The 15,476-nt window shown below is 42.8% G+C and overlaps 1 long non-coding RNA gene across 2 annotated transcripts; it reads left to right on the top strand.

The window, feature by feature from the left end:
- The first annotated feature begins 226 nt into the window (after positions 1–226).
- Positions 227–15,211, top strand: LOC130210912 (uncharacterized). 2 transcript variants are annotated; one of them, XR_008834879.1, is made up of 4 exons: positions 227–854; positions 1,765–1,857; positions 14,710–14,800; positions 15,007–15,211. It is a non-coding gene; the product is annotated as an uncharacterized LOC130210912 (long non-coding RNA). The 2 variants fall into 2 exon arrangements; XR_008834878.1 differs by lacking the exon at positions 14,710–14,800 and having other exon boundaries at positions 237–854.
- The last annotated feature ends 265 nt before the right edge of the window (positions 15,212–15,476 follow it).

Raw genomic sequence — 15,476 nt, 5'->3', positions numbered from 1 at the left:
ATACAGTATATTCAATTAAATCTGTTGCCTGCTGGTGTAGAAAAGTTCTCAACGCTTCACACGTAACACTTCATCCTCTGACCTGATAGGTCAGAGGATGAAACGCCTCCCATGGTAGGAAGTAATCCCATTGGTCACTCCGTCGAGCGCCCGCCTTCTTCCTCGCGTGTAGCTACGCCGTGATTGGTCGACGCACCTGATCCGTCGGCGTGCGTATCGCGTGGGCGTCAGCGCTGGGGTTTTTCCGGCGCGCCGCTGATTGGCCCGATGCTCGTTGCTGACGTCACGGCTCCGCCAGCTGATCGGAGTGAGAAAGCCGGTTTTTGAAGAGAGGAGTTGGAACCGGAGAGAGAGAGAGAGACACCGGAGAGAGGGAGCCCCGAGGAGCAGCGAGCATGCACGGGGTGTGGGTCCGGCTAACCGGATACTCAGACTGGACCGTTTTTTACGTTTTTCTTTTTTTTAATTTAAAAAAGGGGTTTTAAAACGTTAACAGGCGGAAGTGCACGAGACACACGACGCAGACGGGCGGGGTTTGAGGGTGAACTTGCGGGGCTTTTGCATCTCGTCTAAAACCCCCACTGGAACTCTGGAGAAAAAAATTGATTGAGAGTTAAGGTGTGGCTGAGGGTTTCTCTGTCAGGCTTCGACCCTGGAAACATGTCACAACCCCGACTGTGTTCTCCTCGAGTGTCCAGACTCACACCCACCGATACGTTTATAGATTCTGCTCCGTCATTTTCATCCGGGGAGATATTACATAACTGTAATCACCATTTCTTTGACGCGCGCGCACACCTTGTCTCCACGCGCGCTCCCGGTATAGATGAATTGGACTATTACGCAGTTAAGAAGTAAGTCGAGTGCGTGATGTTTCTGCTTTTGGTTTTCAAGGGACGTGGCAACTTTACTGCTGAACGCCACAGGCAGACTGGGCGTGGGGGGGTGGGGTGGTGTGTGTGTGTGTGTGGGGAGGGGGGGGGGGTCCGAACGGAGCCTAATATTCCTCATATCTCATCCAAGCGCGGCACAAATTACTCATTTAAAAAAAACGTGCCCCTCGGTGTGGAGCCGGTTGGATCTACCGTGAAACTAAAGTAAGTGAGACTGGCAAAATAGATTTTGTGCAAACTTTTTAGCGGAGAGGTGACATTTTATATATATATATATATATATAAAGGCCACACGAGAGGGCGGGGTTATACACCGAAAAGGCGTTATAACGCGTGTTCTTGTCATTATCTTAAATATGGATTATGTGTCAGTCCAAACGGAAGAATGATATGTCAGTGAAGGGTGTGAGCTCATTTAAAATACGTGTTTATGACACAGCGTTATTATTTATTATTCTATTGAGATAATAAGAAGAGGCGCGTGCGTCTTTTTTTACCGACGTTGGGCGTTGGTATGAATCCAGAAGGAGTTTGCTGTATATTTTCCCGACACTATAGTCCTTTTGATGTACTTGTCAAAATAATCTCGAGCAGTCCATTCCTCCCTCTCGCGATGCTTTATGCCACAATAACCCTAAAGCTGTCATTGGGTGCACCGGCCGACTGACCCCCGCGCGATTTCATTAAGATCAGCTTCAAGTGGGAAGGAAAGAGAATTCTTCAAGGCCCCACCCTTTGCAGCGCGACATGGATGTGGACAGTTGCCCCCACCTCCTCCTCCTCCTCCTCTCCGTCACTCCCTCTCCGCGTCATTCATTTCCATTTTCAAGCTCGTCTCGCGCTGTTCTACCCCCTCCTCCCCCCCACACAGTGTCTTCAAGGTGCAGCAGATCTTCACGTCAACTTGAGATCGTGGCGTCGGGATCTACATCCGGGGAATCCGCAGAGGCGTTACATGATGGAGGTAAGGGTGGTGGTCTGCACGTGGGAAGCTTAACGCTCCATTATTTAACCGAAAGGTATTCCAACCTGTCTACCGAGAAGTGTATTCACGTGACGTGTTGTATTTTAAAAAATTATACTTTTAATGCCAGTTAATTACCTGTTTATCAACCTGTTGCACGTTTAGACCGCCAACGAACTCTGTCCCCCATCTGTTCTAGTGACGGGGGATTATGTAATCTTACAGTCGGCGTTCATGCAATCTCAGTTTAAAGATTTCAACATATAACATTTTTTTTAAAGGAAGACGACGGGGTTAAAATATAACGATTTACATCCACGCCTCTGGTTTCAAGGCTTGAATTCGTAGTCAGAAAGGATGACGGCTCCTCGGACCTCGTTGTCTCTGATCTTTTGGCATCGGAGCTCCTGATGGACAACCTGACCTTGGCCATTACTCCCCCCCCCCCCAACAGCCTTGGACAACTTCACCTGGTCAAATGCAAAAAATAATGTCCTTTTTCCTCCCTTTCCTTCTCTGATTGTGCTCGATGAAATCAAAGAAAATGCACTTCTCAGGCCCGGAGATGCCCTGGACATGCTTGTTAGTTTGTACGGGGTTCCGCCCCCCCCCCCCCCCCAAACCCCACACCCCGACTGCCTTCCCTTTTCCTCATGAGTCCCTGGCTTGCTGTAATTATCCCCTCTTTTTGGGGTATGAATAGTGAATTATACATGCACACATCTGGATTATCGAGGATGAATGATGCCCTGAGACTTAACCTGGGGGGGGTAATACTGTCAGAGTCCCACCCAATGCAGTATCAGCACTGTGTCGGGACTGGAGTGTGAACATAGCATTTAAAAGGCCTCGTTAATGGCGCATTAGGGCGTTTTAAAGGATGTGAAACTGAGTCCAAGTGAACCGGCTGCAATCCAGCGCAGATATCAAAAATTCAGATTAAAATCATGTAAAAAAAATAAAATAAAAGGGAACTGAATCTGCGGCCTCAAGTAGCTGCATTCTTGCATTTCACGGGTAATTACTGTGGATTTGTAAAGAATGTAATGACTTTATAAAGTCAGGCGACACCCTTAGCCACAGGCCTCGTGCATACCGTACGTCTTCTCTTCTCTTTTGGCTTCTTGTTGGAATGTTTGCTTTGTCTGGGTTCTCACATTTAATTAACCTACGTATGTAAATACGTGCGTGTGCGTTTGTGTGTGTGTGTGTGTGTGTGGTGAGCCGGCGCCGTCTTTATCTTTACACGGCTGGATGTGATTCATACGGCCGTCGAGCCGCTCCCCGGACTGAAAGGGCATGGAAGACGGAGGAGGATCGGTATCTGGTGTTTGTTCCCCGTGCCTTATAATCTAGACTCAAATGTCTGGTTATCCCGAAAGACGTTAGCTTGAATCCACGCGGATGCTAAATAGTTGCGTGCGCATGTTTTTGAGCGTTTGTCATAATAATAATTTTCTACACGTGTGGGGTCGGCAAATTGGGCCTTTGACTTCGCTTTCCTCGAGACCTGGAACGGTTTGACCAGAGTTACTGTAAACGTGTCATTTGACGAGTCACTCCTCCTCTGCTAACGTAAGTTGTGTTTTTTTCACGAACAAGCAATCCGTCAAACGACTTATTGCAAGTGAGCGCAACTGAACATCGATCGTTATTGACGACCGACCGAAGACGGGGAGGATCTGCGGGAGGGGGAGGAGGGGAGGGAGGGGGTAAATGCGGTAGCTGCAGTGAGGTTGCACATTTTTATGGCCACGCCCAAGACAGTAGGGAGCTAACGTAGAGACTCGCTAACGGTGTTCCCTTTGAACACCGGTACACGGTTGAAAGAGGTTAACGCGTATAGGAATTGTCAGCGGTTTTAAAAGTGTGTGTGTGTGTGTGTGTGTGTGTGTGTGTGTGTGTGTGTGTGTGTGTGTGTGTGTGTGTGTGTGTGTGTGTGTGTGTGTGTGTGTGTGTGTGTGTGTGTGTGTGTGTGTGTGTGTGTGTGTGTGTGTGTGTGTTCTCCTGTGCTTTAGTGTGCACACGGACCAGGACGTTTCGGTGTGAGCAGCATCGCAAAGTGACAGATATCGTAGTTCATATATTATCATATTCGTGTCCCAGACAATATAGTGTTTTATAATATTATATATTATGCACCAAATGGTGCGAGATTTCAGATTTCCAACACGCCTCAGCGGGGCTCGCTTGTGATCTGAAGCAGCCTCGTACGCATATGTACAACACATGTTGCACTATGTGAGCCGGCCCACTGGAAAAGTTCTCTCTTTCAACAAAAATGTTAAACTGCGCACACACACACACAGATTCAGAGGTAGTAGCCTGAGGGAACAGGTATTCAGAGAAATACATTACAGCCTGCGTGAAAGGAAAGAAGACTTTAGGGAACACTCGGTTTAGGTTGGATCTGAGTTTTAGTTCTAGGCCGAGCAAGACTAAAGCTCTGTTCAGATTATTTTAGGATGAAGCAACGCTGTGGCACGCTCAGCTTTTGGTTGGCCGGCGTTGGGAGAAAAAAGGGAAAAAAAGAAGTAGCGGGCCTCTCGGGCAGAGCTGCTGGAATGTGGACCATCTGTAGCAGGCATCCCAAGAATGTAGCTCGGCCTCAACGAACCGACCGACCTATAAAGACAGAGAGGGAGCCGAGCAGGGAAGAGGAGGATGGGAAGGGATGAAGAGAAGGGAGGTGATATTAAAGGGATGAAGAGGATCACATAGGGGCGGAAAGGGGAGGTTTGGGGGAAATGAAAGATGATGAAAGGCAGAAGAAGATAACTTAAAGCGCACGAGAGACGAGTGGAAAGGGAAGATGGGAGGGGAGTGATGAAAGAGGATAAGAAGAGTGAAAGTATTAAAGGAAAAATAGGTGTGTGATCTAAAAACAGACACATTTGTACTGTTGTTATACTTGCCGTGACTAATGTGTGTATGCTGGTATGCTGATGATGAATAACGAGCCTCGGTTGATTGATGAACATTTAATGTGCAACTATTCTGACCGGCAGCTTTTTGTGGTTTTTACATTATTTATTAGAGCAATAAATATTTAAATGTGGATTTTCTGCTTTTTGTCCTTTATCGTATAATTTAGAATTAATTTTTTTAGACGATTAGTTAGGAAAAACAAGACAATTAAAACTTTCACTTTTTCTCCACATTTTATAGAATAAAAAGGTTTAACGAATTATTTGTTCATGATTACAGATTAATCAGAAAAAATAAAATATGAACATTATTCAGTAAGTGAGATTGTTGGGTATCACCGGTATGTTTTATATTTAATGTAATACAGGATATGCTGCTTTTTTTCTCTTTCGTATCATTTGTTTTTAGACGGTTAGTCTGGAAAAACAAGATTATTAATTAAATTATTCAAACTTTGTATCCATATTTATAGACTTAAAAAGGTTTATAAAATACACTATTATGATTACAGATTAATCAGAAAACGGAAGTATAAAGATATTAAAGATATTGTGGCATATCTAATGCAGTACAGGATATTCAGCAGGGGGCGTGGCTTCTGTGGATATGACATGTGGTGTCCCTCCAGCTACCGTTAGCTTAGCACGACGCTCTCTCAGGCCATCTACCCGTTTCTCACATTTTTAATGGCAGTTGACCTCTGACCTCATCGACTATCCAAACTGTCACCGGCGTTATCGTTTCATCTTGACGAGAAGTTCTTAATCCTTTATAATCCAATTAGACATTTAGCTCATAATGCCAGGAACCTACTAATCAAATTAGGAAATATTTTATTCAGGCTATCTTAACCTGGCCGCCAGATGTTTTGTCACAAAAGGATCAAGTGGGAAGCGTCATTGGAAGTTTTTTTTTTTTTTAAAGGTGCGGGCACTTGGGGGCAGGCTATTGGATAAACCATCTGAAGCTACAGCAAAGGGATGAACACACACACACACACAGAGAGCGAGAGAGAGCGAGAGACAATGTACTCTTTGACACCCTTCCCAGTGGTGGGAGGGGAGACGGCAGCCAGAGGAAACACACACACACACACACACACAGACATCTTTTCTTTATGTTGGTCATTCACGCCCCGACTTCCATGTGTGTGTCAGTGTGTGTGCGTAGAAGATTTGACACTCTTTGTCCTTCACAGGGAGCTTGCATCGAACACACACACACAGACACACACACACACACCCTCAGTCATGCTGCGTCATTGTCTCATCTGTGTGTGGTTTGAACACCAGGGACCAGGTTGTCTGATTCTTTCCCTTCATGACATCATCAGATACCACCCGCCTCTTTTCCACACACACACACACACACACACACACACACACACACACACACACACTGTTCCCATGCATTCCGCAATGGCTCCAGATAATCTGTTAAAAAAAATGAAATAAAAAAAGAGCCTGTTAGATGCCATGCCTTCCCCACCTGCTGACTTCCTGAAGCGAATACCATGATGCATTGGCTGGAAACAAAAATCTCACACCTGCGTCAGTAATTGCCCGGTTGTTGCATTTAAAAAGTTTATTTTAGAGCAGCTTATCCTCCCAAATTAGAAGAAAGGCTCTCATTACAGCCCTTTAGGATTACTGTATGCATCCAACCAGGTGAACTAGACCACAGGTGTCAAACACAAGGCCCGCGGGCCGAATTTGACCCGCCACATCATTTTACGTGGCCCCCGACGACTTGAAAGACACACGATCACCTTTTCTTCAAGAAATTGAAGAAAAATACGCCATGCTTTTATTTTGAAGGTTTCAAATTAAATGGATTTATGTGATAATATTAGAGCAATTTTCTTATGTACAATATGTTCTACACTCAAATAAACAATAATCAAATGCAAAGAGTTATTTAACTATATTTTCGAGTAGTTTATACAGTGTTTCAGTTACTACCGGCCCTTTAAGAAGGCGGCCATGATGCTTACGGTGAAAAAATGCGTTTGGCACCCCTGAACTAGACAAAACCTCCGTTTGAGGAACACGTTATCTTTTTTATGGAGCTTCAGCCCTCATTTGAAGAATGAGGGCAGAATTTTTTTCATTATTAATTCATATCCATATAAGACGATAGCTGCAGGTGCAAACAGAGATTATGCAATACATGCACAGGGCTCAATGCATGTGCAGTAACACATGCACACACACTCTCTGTCAGCAATGTCAAGTGGCATTTCATAACTCGCATTGCATGAGTGTGTGTGTGTGTGTGTTCGGAACAAGCAAGTCATGCTTATATAAAACAGGGCGTCAACCTTTTTCTCTCTCACACACTAACACACACACACACGCACACACACGCATGCATTCAAATGCTCACACGCTCACAAAGATCAGTTCCAGTCACGTCCGGCCTGCTTCCCCAATCTCGGTCATTTTTTAACGAACCCGCTGCGAGGTGCTACTTGCCCCTCGGCGATGTTTCGCTCACGTGTTTTTAAGTGTGTATGTCTCTTTAAATGCACGGCCCAATCTCAATTCAAGGCCTGTAGGAGGAAAAGCACTGATAAATATATTGATCCGCTCTCGACTTAAAAGCAATTTTTCCAGCCCCGGGGTGAGGAAGGGTTCTGGGGGGGTTGGATCTGTGCATGTGATCTAGTGCACAGCTGAGACTGGCACACTGTGCTATCAGTGTAAACGTGCACATACACACTACTGTTCAAAGGTTTGGGGTCATCCAGACAATTTGGTGTTTTCCATGAAAACTCACACTTTTATTTATCAAATAACTTGCAAAATTAATTTTAAAAATATACTCAAGATATTGACAAGGTTAGAAATAATGTTTTTTATTTGAAATATTAATTTTACTCTTCAAACTTGTGGCTCAAAGGAAGGCCAGTTTTATAGCTTCTCTCTCCAACATAACTGTTTTCAGCTGCGCTCACATAAAAAGGTTTTTTTGGGGGTTTCCTACCCCTCCGTTAGTCTTCTAAGGCGATAGCACAATGTACCACTAGAACACTGGAGATGGGCCTCTACACACCTCTGGAGAGACTTCATTAAACACCAGAGAATAGTCATTTACATATTAACTATGTAGAGAGTGTATTTATGATTAATTTAATGTTATCTTCATTGAAAAAAACAGAGTTTTACTTTGAAAAATAAGGACATTTCGAAGTGACCCCAAACTTTTGAACGGTCATTTATTCCATTTCCATAATCGCCTTCATTCCAAATATTTTTTGGACTATAGTTGAACTCAAACATTTAATGTGGCCATTAATAGAGAATTCCCAAAATCTCAGTGGAGGAATAATACAAACGTGGATATCCTTGACGTCTGTAAATGACACAGCTGAAGTGAAGAATAACTCAGATAAATTAACTATAATAGCCACTTTCTAAAGATGTTAATGTGCATAATCTGTGTTACTGGCAGTCACCTGATGCCAGATGACACCAACAGGGGTCATCTTGATTTATATGCTGGTACTAGTTACTCTGAGTTGTGCCCTTTATTGCGATAATAAAGCTAACATGAGCTGCTCTGCCGAGCTTGCGGCTTTTAAAGGGACATTTTTCTTTTAGCGAAAAAAGATGAGGGTGAAGCTGCTTGAGAAAACGAATATTGTTGATGCTCCTTTTGAGGACGGATAAGATGCTTGTCGGAATCTGTTGCAAAGCTGCTCTCATCCCTAAAGCACAACAACACATATTTTAGATTACCCCCCGTCAAAATACCATATCATCTCCCATCTGTGTGCTGGGTTCTAGTATCCATGTTGCAACATCCAGTTTACTTTAAAACCATCACATTGGAATTGTAAGAATCTCACAATACAGACCAGCTGCTTATGGCGGGGGGGGGGGGGGGGGGGATTTTTGGATCATAAATGTCATTCCTAGAGTGATTCACGGGGCTTCCCATTCTTTCGTCTTTTGCCAAGTCATTCCCCGCATGGCCCTCTGGGATATGTTGTTGTTGGCAAACATTCAGAGAGTCGATCCATTCTCCCTCTGGGTTTAACACTTTTTATTAAAATCATCTTTAGACATCAGTTAAATTTAATGAGAAATATTATTACAAACTAAACTGACAAGACGAGTCGGGTGACAATAGGAACAAATGAGGGTGTTTCGTCCCCCAGAGGGAGCACTTTGATGAACTCTCTTTATGGTGTTGATACTCGGCGATTTCTATTCAGTGCCAACAGATTGTAGTTTTATCTCACAGTGACTTTGCATTATTGAGCACTTTTTAAAAGTGTTACTTTTGTCAAACCTCACTTCTGTTTTAAGGTTTGCTCTCAAGCTAACCTCCAGCTAACCTCACGCTACCTCCAGCTAACCTCAAGCTAACCTCCGGCTAACCTCCAGCTAACCTCACGCTACCTCCAGCTAACTTCAAGGTAACCTCCGGCTAACCTCCAGCTAACCTCCAGCTAACCTCACGCTCCCTCCAGCTAACCTCAAGCTAACCTCCGGCTAACCTCCAGCTAACCTCCAGCTAACCTCCGGCTAACCTCCAGCTAACCTCTAGCTAACCTCTAGCTAACCTCTAGCTAACCTCTAGCTAACCTCTAGCTCACCTCTAGTTAACCTCTGGCTAACCTCTAGCTCACCTCTAGTTAACCTCTAGCTCACCTCTAGCTAACCTCTAGCTAACCTCTAGCTAACCTCATGCTACCTCCAGCTAACCTCACGCTCCCTCCAGCTAACCTCACGCTCCCTCAAGTTAACCTCCGGCTAACCTCCAGCTAACCTCACGCTACCTCCAGCTAACCTCACGCTCCCTCCAGCTAACCTCACGCTACCTCCAGCTAACCTCAAGCTAACCTCACGCTACCCTCAAGCTAACCTCATACTAACCTCACGCTAACCTCCAGCTAACCTCAAGCTAACCTCCAGCTAACCTCACGCTACCCTCCAGCTAACCTCCAGCTAACCTCCAGCTAACCTCCAGCTAACCTCCAGCTAACCGCGCCAGCTTATCGCCTCATACTCATCATCACAGAGAGAAAAAACACATTTTTGCCTAATTTTAACCAAATTAAAAGCTTAAAACACCTGAAACACAAACATTATGTGTTTTTTCTCTGCGAATGTTTAACAATGCCGCATTTTAGGCGAGAGCTGGCCTCGCTAACCTCGACTCCAAGTTATCGCCTTCACGCTGCCAACTGTGCTTTGAATCCCTCGTACACTGTCCTTATTGTGCGTTTGCCTATTTGTGCGTACACACACACACACGCACTCGGAGGAGCCATTTCCAGCCTGTTGCTCCGGCTGTAATTGTCCTGGGAATCGTCAGCTCTGGGTAATAAATCACTCCTCTGGTACGCTGTGTTCTCCACTCCGGGATGGCCTCTCTGTTGTGTGCGTGTGGATGGCGCGTAACAAATCTTGAGCAGCGAAAGAACATAGTTGAGGATTAATAGGAATTGAAAATTACATTAGGAGGGGAAAAAATAACTGCAGCTGCTCTCAGCTTGTAGAGGTTCAACTTAATATGTTGTGCTATTTAACCCTCCTGTGACCTTTAGGGTCAATTTGACCCCATTCAATGTTTAATATCGGTGTTCTTTGGGGTCAATTTGACCCCAGGCTGTTTTTCACTGTGTCAAACATATGAGAAATATCAACTTTTTTATATATTTAAAGGGCTATTTAGGTAGTCAACAAACATAAAGTACCTCACACTTAAACTTGGGAAACAATATTAATTCTAATAATTTTTTGGAGGTTTTAATTGCTGGGGTCAAATTGACCCCAAGGGTAAAATATGTTAGTAAATGTGAAGGTAACAGGAGGGTTAAAAGAAAAAACAATGCATGCCTTTGGTGTATAATGATGTAAATCTATCTCATTTAGTTCCTTTGGGGGGGGGGGGGGGGGGTTGCGCATGTTTGTGCTTATTCTTGTCTTTCCTTTAAAATTTCCTTTAAGCCTTGCATGTCCACACAAAATAGAAAACAGGTTGTTTTTTTATGACTCATTCTGAAAACAGAAGTATTTCATGTTCCAGAGGAAGCTCAAGACGGTGTGTTTTTTTAAATCTGTGTGTTCAGTTGAAAATACTGCCTTGTAGAGGGTTACCTTTTACAAATAATGCTACAAAGTCCTTCAATTACTTGGTGTATAACATATATTTATACTCACTTTGGTGAGCAAGCAATTCAAACAGATTAAGATGGCGCAGATCGTGTTTTTGGAGCTGAACAGACACGTGACCAGATTATTATATTTCATCATTCGTCACATTTGGGATATGACGGTCACCATTTTGTCGCTGATCTCTAGCCGTGTTATTGTTTGCCGTTCTCTCTTTCTTCTGTTTATCTTATTCTGCTTACGTCTCTCTCTCCCTTCAACTGTAATTAGCAAAATTCAATAATACGATCCGTTTGAGCACCAGAAGAAACAAATCTACCCCCTGTTTGCTAACGAAGGCTAAACGGCTAACGGAAAAAAAGAACATTTTTAGTCCTGGATCTTTAAAAAAAAAGAAAAAAAAGGCACAGCAATGAATAATTAGAGAAACTTCACCCTGCACATTTATAGGAGACAAAACTAAAATCCCCATTGCAACAGACATTAAAATATAAATTAACACACTTTTGACCACTACGTGTAATTTCAACAAGTAATTTCTCGGATAGTACACCCACCCGCAACGGATCCCCTTTGGATTCAATACGAGATCAGGAGCCCGACGCCAATTCAGAACTGGTGCGGAAGAGGACCATGTGGTCACATTGAGAGAGAGAGAAAGAGAGAGAGCGAGAGACCAGAGCTTTCCACTGTTGCTCAGAGCAGGGTGGGGTTCATTGAGTTTCTCTCGGGGGTTGCCGGGTTCGCGGTGCAGTCGAGAGCCGGTTTGCCCAAAGTCCCGTCCGTCCTCGAACTGTGCACGAATATGCTGCTCGAAAAAAAAGAAGGCTTTTTCAGTCCGAGTGACTGCAATAGTTGAAGTCCGGCCAGCTGAACCCAGGGAGAGACAAAGTATTAGACAGCAGCGAGGGGGGGGGGGAACTTCTAATTCTGAACACTCGATTAGGCCCACGGTTAAACTCTTTAAAAAACTATTTCATAGCAAAGAGGATGATGTTGCTTCTCTTCGGGGATTCATCCGTCCACCCAAAAAATGTCTCAAACTGACATTCATCCATCCGGATGGATCGTGGGGGTTGAAACAAAATACTTTGGAGATGTTGGTGAACCCAAAAAAAAGACAGGGACTGGAAGCGTCTGAACAACAAGGAACATTCCTCCATTCAGCTGTAAACCGAACTGCCCCACGGGACCAGAGCTGCTTTTTATTATCAGCAGTTCCAGCCCGTAACCAGAGGCCGAGCTATCGAGCAACGAGTACTTCTGTTTTCAATCAGAGCGAAAACACAGAGAGAGAGAATGCTAAAACAGTAGGGTGGCTGATGCAAGCTTAACACACACACACACACACACACACACACACACACACACACACACACACACACGCAGCTTGTTCGACATAAGGACACATTTTCTTTCTAAAAGTTGTTTCTTCTCTTTGGTATCTTTGTCCCTAACCCTCCTCACATCTCTCCCACGACAAGTTCCCTTTAAAGCCAGCGCAGAAGTGTGTGTGTGTGTGTGTGCCAAGCATCTACAAGCATGGCCAAAAGCTGAAGCCAATGTGGAAGCGTTTTAAGATGGGAGTGATGGTTGCTAGATGCCAGCTCCAAAGAAAATTTAAAAAATCTCCTTCTGCAGAGAATTCACTTGAAAAGGTCCCACATTATTTTCTCTGGAAATAAAAAGTCTCTTTTTTTTTTGGTCAGGGTTCATCCACGTGGTGACCAATGGGTTTCCAGGACTTCAAACCAAATTTCCATGACCACATTAATTTTTTTATCTTGGTGAAAACATGAAAAAGTGAGAAAATGTTGTATTTAAACTAACAATGAGAATTCAAAAGCGTACAGTAAATAACCTTAAACGACTCAAATGAATGAGACAATAGTTTGATTAAAAGAATAAATCATTTATGTCTTTTCTGTTAAGGTGCGTTCAATTGCAGCACGACAAATGTGAGAGTATGAAAGAGAGTATGCCGGCTTATATTTCGAGCGTCTATCTTTTAAAAGCATATTAAATATCTAAAACTCTGCATAAATGAACCTGTGAATATAACAAATTTCCATGAATTTTCCCAAACTTTGGGGATTTCAATTTTTTTTCAGGACTTTTCCAGGCCTGGAAATAACCTTTTTTATATTTCCAGGTCTTTTCCAGGTTTTCCATGACCGTACGAACCCTGATTGTTGTAAGAAGTTGTTTCAGCTCTCTTATTGGTTCCTTAATGGCGATTTCAAGCTATTAGGAGATATCACGACGTTACCAGGTGTTTGTTTGTGTGGTTTCTTAATTATTTATTGACGTTGTTTTCCTCCGATTAGCTTCAGCTAGCAGCGGTTTGACATCAAAGCCATAAAAATATGTTTTACTTCTACATCTCTTCAGGGTGTTGCATGCTGGGTAAACGGTGCTCGCTGGCTGACCTACAGCAGTTCTTCACTGGCAAGCTTTATGTCCTCATGTACCAGCTAAAGCTGCCAGCTGAAGAACTGTTGTGGTCGGCCCTTTCCTGCATTGAAGACCCGCCCACCATCAGTCACATGGGGGGGGGGGGGGGGCGGGGGTCCTCTTATATAGACATTTTCAATTACTAAGCATAGCTGTTCACCACATGGAAAACCCGATTAGTTACGTATGCGGCACGTTCATGTGTTGAGATTCATACCATGACACCTGCCGTATCATGTAACAACCGCATTGCATCATGGGAACATCATCTGTCATTTTGGGGGGTTAGATGTCTGTATAGCTGTGTAGTTTAGTGTGTATTACTGTAAAGCTGTTTTTACCTGGCTTGCTTCATTCCTAAAATAAATTTGAAAAAATACACATTTTAGTCACATTGAAGTCTTTTTTTTCCTCGTTTTAGATTTGGAATATATATATTTTTTAAAGGAAAAACAACAACATTTTAAATAGATTAATATTTCTTTTGACGATAACCGGAGGCTCAATTAGATGAGTAATTCACTTTCTAAGCTAATAAAGAATATTGTATTACAATCCCTCATCGCTGGAGGTGACGATGGGTATTAGTCACGCTCTGTATCTGTTTGCTTAATTAATGAGAAACTAAAACTAATAACGCTTAAATAATAAATAAACAGTCGGCTGAAATCTTCTTTAATCTCTGCTTTAACTCGTCATATTTCTATTATTATTTAAATTCTCATTATATTCACACACACACACACATGCTCTCTGTGGAAGGAACTGGGCGGACTCCATCCTCTTCTTCATCAGTACCTCAATCCAGGGGAGGACATTTACATTTTTATTAGGTGGCAGTTTTTCCCCACTGACGGAACTACAGGGGCATTTAAAAATAAATTGGGATCACTTTTTGAAACTTTGTTCAAATATAATAAATATACTTATTTAGGCTTACAGTTATAAGCAATTGTCATAACAATGGCAATAATAAGACTATTAGGCAGAGACAGAAAACATAAATCAGACCATATTCCATTTTATTTTTATTTCTTTGTGGTTATTTATTGTTATTAAAAAATGTTAAACAACTATCAACAATTATAACTTATTTCTATCTCGTTTTTTTTAATTCAAAATTATTTTTATAAATGTTGGTGTTTGTACCTACAGACGATATAGATAGGACACACACAACAAAGAACACACAACGATATTAAATTATCTAAATGATGAGGTCATTTGTTGCCTCTCAGGGGCAACATTATATTTCTTAGGGGCAGTTTTGCCCTTTTGCCCTTGTGTCCTAATCTCCTATCTCCTCATCATCTTGTCTGCCCTTTCCTTCCTCTCTGTCTTTAAGGGAATCTGCCCGTGAGTGAATTAAGAGCTTGTGAAAGGAGGGATGAGAATCCACCTGATCCTACAGGACGGGATCATGCTGCTTTCCTGTGGTGTGTGTGTGTGTGTGTGTATATATATATATAATATATACATATATATGTGTATATATATATGTGGATGTATATATATATATGTGTATGTATATGTATATATATGTATATATACTGTATATGTGTATATATATATGTGTATATATATATAAATGTGTATATATATGTATGTGTGTGTGTGTACTTCCTCCCTCTCTCCCGCCCAGATGTGTGCCAGTAGACCTGGGTGGCCTGCACCTGCACCTGCAGCTGCTGCTCCAGCTGTGACGAGCAAACAAGCTGCCGCATCATCAAAGGAGCCGACGGCGTCACACACAAAACATAGAATTGATCATTAAAGTTAACGCATGAGAAAAAATCTGATTTTAAGGGCCTTATTATTTGTCACATTAAACGTCTTTATAAGGATAACGATTGTTTTTTTAATGTCCAAATCAATTTAAAATACATTTTTACTGCATTAAAACAGAATTAAGGTCGTCCATCACTCTCGTGAAACTCGACATGAATGTGTGAGAGAAAATATTAAGACAGTACGCCAACATGAAGGTATTTTTGCCTCTTTTTAATAATAACATGCTCTAAGTCAGGGGCGTCACACTCCTCTTCACCGAGGGCCACATCCGCATCACGGCCGCCTCTTAAAGGGCCGGTGTAACTGAAGCGCTGTATAAAC

The sequence above is a fragment of the Pseudoliparis swirei genome, chromosome 20, assembly GCF_029220125.1.
Source record: "Pseudoliparis swirei isolate HS2019 ecotype Mariana Trench chromosome 20, NWPU_hadal_v1, whole genome shotgun sequence".
NCBI lineage: Eukaryota > Metazoa > Chordata > Actinopteri > Perciformes > Liparidae > Pseudoliparis > Pseudoliparis swirei.
The sequence above is the reverse complement of the archived record's forward strand: the minus strand, read 5'-3'. Positions and strand labels throughout refer to the sequence as shown.